We start from the raw sequence: 4,269 nt of genomic DNA, 5'->3' as shown, positions 1-4,269 counted from the left end.
CACACACACACACACACACACACACACACACATTGCTGCCTATACATCCTCGTTCTGTGCTAAAATCATTTTCTGTTTATGCAACCTGAGACCTTTAATCTTCTCTTTGAGTTCATTTAAGATAAATATGAACAAAAAAGGAATTTCTATATTAGTCATATTGTTTTATAGAAAATAATTTTTTTGAGTTCTTTGTATAGATTGGATATTAGCCCTTTATTGGATTTAGTATTGGTAAAGATCCTTTCCCAATCTGTTGGTTGGCTTTTTGTCTTATTGACAATGTCCTTTGCCTTACAGAAACTTTGCAATTTTATGAGGTGCCATTTGCTAATTCTTGATCTTACAGCACAAGCCATTGCTGTTCTGTTCAGGAATTTTTCCCCTGTGCCCATATCTTCGAGGCTTTCCCCCACTTTCTCCTCTATAAGTTTCAGTGTTTCTGGTTTTATGTGAACTTCCTTGATCCACTTAGACTTGAGATAGAGATGAGAATCGATCAATTCGAATTCTTCTACATGATAATTGCCAGTTGTGCCAGCACCATTTGTTGAAAATTCTGATTTTTCCCCACTGGATGGTTTTAGCTCCTTTGTCAAAGATCATACTTTGTCAAAGTATGGGCATTAGGTCTTCTTTGAAGGTCAGATAGAGCTCTGCACTAAACCCACCTGGTCCTCGGCTTTTTTTGGTTGGGAGACTATTAATGGCTGTTTCTATTTCTTTAGTGAATATGGAACTGTTTACATCATTAATATGTTCCTGATTTAACTGTTTAGTAAATACTTGGAATCTGTCTAGAAAATTGTTCATTTCACCCAGGATTCTCAGTTTTGTTGAGTATAGGCTTTGGGGTACAAAGCTAAACAAAGAATTCTCAACTGAGGAATATTGAATGGCTGTGAAGCACCTAAAAATTGTTCAACATCATTAGTAATCAGAGAAATGCAAATCAAAACAACCCTGAGATTCCACCTCACACCAGTCAGAATGGCTAAGATGAAAAACTCAGGTGACAGCAGATGCTGGCATGGATGTGGAGAAAGAGGGACACTCCTCCATTGGCGGTGGGATTGCAAGCTGGTACAACCACTCTGGAAGTCAGTTTTGTGGTTCCTGAGAAAATTGGAAATAGTACTACTGGAGGATCTAGCAATACCACTCCTGGACATATAGCCAGAAGATGCTCCAACATGTATTAAGAACACATGGTCCATCATGTTCATAGCAGCCTTATTTATAATAGCCAGAAGCTGGAAAGAACCCAGATGTCTGTCAACAGACAAATGGATATAGAAAATGTGGTACATTTACACAATGTAGTACTATGCAACTATTAAAAACAATGAATTCATGAAATTCTTAGGCAAAAGGATAGATCTCGAGGATATCATCTTGAGTGAGGTAGCCCAGTCACAAAAGAACACATTGGACGGGGCACAGGGTCCCGAGTGAAGGAGCTAGAGCAAGGACCCAAGGAGCTAAAGGGGTTTGCAGCCCCATAGGAAGAACAATATCAACTAACCAGTACTTCCAGAGCTCCCTGGGATTAAATCACCAACCAAAGAAAACACATGGTGGGACTCATGGCTCTAGCTGCTTATGTAGCAGAGGATGGCCTAGTTGGCCATCAATGGGAGGAGAGGCCCTTGGTCCTGTGAAGGTTCTATGCCCCAGTATAGGGGAATGCCAGGACCAAGAAGCAAGAGTGGGTGGGTTGGTGAGCAGTGGGAGGGGGAGGGTATAGGGGGCTTTTGGAGGGAAAACTAGGAAAGAGGATAATATTTGAAATGTAAATAAACAAAATGTCTAATGAAAAAAGAAAATAATTTTTTATTTATTTTAATATTGCTTAATATTGTAATAATGAAATGTTCAAACATACAAGTGGGAATGGAAAGCTATTCTAGAATTATCTGTGAGCCTCCTGAAAAGCAAAATAGGTAGCTAGAAGATTCAAGTTTCTTAATGTTTTTTACTTACTTGTGAACCTATGTGTGAAGACCTCATGAGATAATTTATGGATAATCAGAATATTAATTTAAAACATTGTTTAAAAACATACTTATAATTTTCTTATAGACTACACCTCTTGATTGATTCTAAGTAAAAGATTTGTTTTGTTTCAATTAACTGCATATTCAAATAAAAACTTAGAGTATAAAAGTCAAAAGTTGGATCTTAAATCTTTTATCCACTTCTAAAATAATTATGTCACAGAAATACACACTTGTACCTGTGTAATAGAAAATACACAGAAAATGTCTCTGTCACTATTTCTATTGTTTACGACCAAAAATAAAGTTGAAAAATTTTAATTATGCTATGCTTTAGTATTGCGTAGGACAGAGGTCAGCCAAACTAAAACATATTTAGTCATTTCAATTATAGCTTTTCTCTGCTGCTAGTACTCTTGGCTTTGCAAAATTACTCAAAGTAATTTTCTAAAAGAAAATTGTTGGATGAAGAAAAGAAATTATCTCAGCTCAGTGGCCTTAGTCATCCCCAGCATATGCTGTCTTCATGAGAACTGTAGAGTATATTAGAAAAATATTTTGTCTGACACATGGAGACAGGGTATTCACTCAACTCTCCTTAATTTCCATAAATTATTATATAATAATACTTGGGGTATTCTTATAAACGCATAGTTCATTTCAAGTCTCCTCCAGCAATTATCACTTTGTAAAAACTGAACCTTCATATATCTATCTATCTATCTATCTATCTATCTATCTATCTATCTATCTATCTATATATATATATATATCAGAAGATCATGGAAATGGAAAATATAACACTGATGATAGTTTATCTTAGAAGAACTCACCTCCCGCCAGAGGAGAGGTGTCCGGCCAGGAGGGCTCTCAGTGACTGAGGTGGTGAGAAAGCCATCTTTGCCATCTTTACTCTGGTGCGTTGCTGGGGAGAGGGCGGCCTGCAGAAGCAACACAGCTTCTGGGAAAGATCTCCTTTCTGGCTACAGAAATCCCGCACCTTTCCCGCATAAGGAGATTTGTCCCCCTGGGAGGGGTCTCAAGGCCTGAGCTGGTAGGAGAGCCATCTTTGCCATCTTTGCTCCTGTGAGTTGCCAGGAGAGGGCAGCCTGCAGAAGCAACACAGCTTCAGGGAAAGATCCCATTTCTGGCTCTAGACATATGAGCACCTTCGCCTAGAGAGGAGAGGTGTCTGCACAGGAGGGCTCTCACTGCCTGAGCTGGTTGGGGAGCCATCTTTGCTCCAGTTAGCCTAGGATCCAGTCTGCACTGGTGAGAGTGTGGACTGCAGAAGCTACACAGCTTACAGACAGACAGAAGCAACCTAGCTTCTGGGACAGACCCGGTTTCAGACTCCAGAAATTTGGGCACCTTCCTTGCCACAGGAAAGGTGAGGGCTCAGTCTGCCAGAGCAGGTGAGAGAGTCAAATTGTGTCCAGGGTCCCTCAGTAGCTAGTCTGACCAAGTGAGTGAATAAACTGCAGAGGCAACACATCTTCTGGAATAAGCCCTGTTTTGGGCCTACATCTTCAGTCAGGAGGCAGTTCTGAACGCCAGGCCTCTGTGCACCTTCCCTGCTAGAGGAGAGCTTGCCTGCAGAGAGTAATCTGACCACTGAGACTCAGGAGAGAGCTGGACTCCCAGGACTGCTGACAGAGGCTAACAGAATCACAGGAGGAACAAGCTCCAAGCAGAGACAAATATAACAACTCCAGAGATCACCAGATGGGGAAAGGCAAACATAGGAATCTTACTAGCAGAAACGAAGACCACGCACCATCATCAGAACCCAGCACTCCCACCTCAGTCAGTCCTGAATACCCCAACACACCTGAAAAACAAGAATCAGATTTAAAAACATACCTCATGATGCTGGGAGAGGACTTTAAGAAGGGCATTATTAAAGAAATGCAAGAGAACTCTGCTAAAGAGGTGCAAGTCCTTAAGAAAAACAGGAGAATATTTCTAAAGAGGTAGAAGTTCTTAAAGAGAGGAGAACAGAAACAAACAGGTGATGGAATTGAACAAAACCATCCAAGACCTTAAAAGGGAAGAAGAAGCAATAAAGAAAACCCAAAACATAACAACTCTGGAGATAGAAACCCTAGGAAGAAATCAGGAACCACAGATGTGAGCACCAGCAATAGAATACAGGAGATAGAAGAGAGAATTTCAGGTGCAGAAGATTCCATAGAGAACATGGGCACAACAATCAAAGAAAATGCAAAATGCAAAAAGATCCTAACTCAAAACATCCAGGAAATCCAGGACA

The sequence above is a fragment of the Mus pahari genome, chromosome 12 (assembly GCF_900095145.1).
Source record: "Mus pahari chromosome 12, PAHARI_EIJ_v1.1, whole genome shotgun sequence".
NCBI lineage: Eukaryota > Metazoa > Chordata > Mammalia > Rodentia > Muridae > Mus > Mus pahari.
This window is presented reverse-complemented; position numbering follows the sequence as displayed.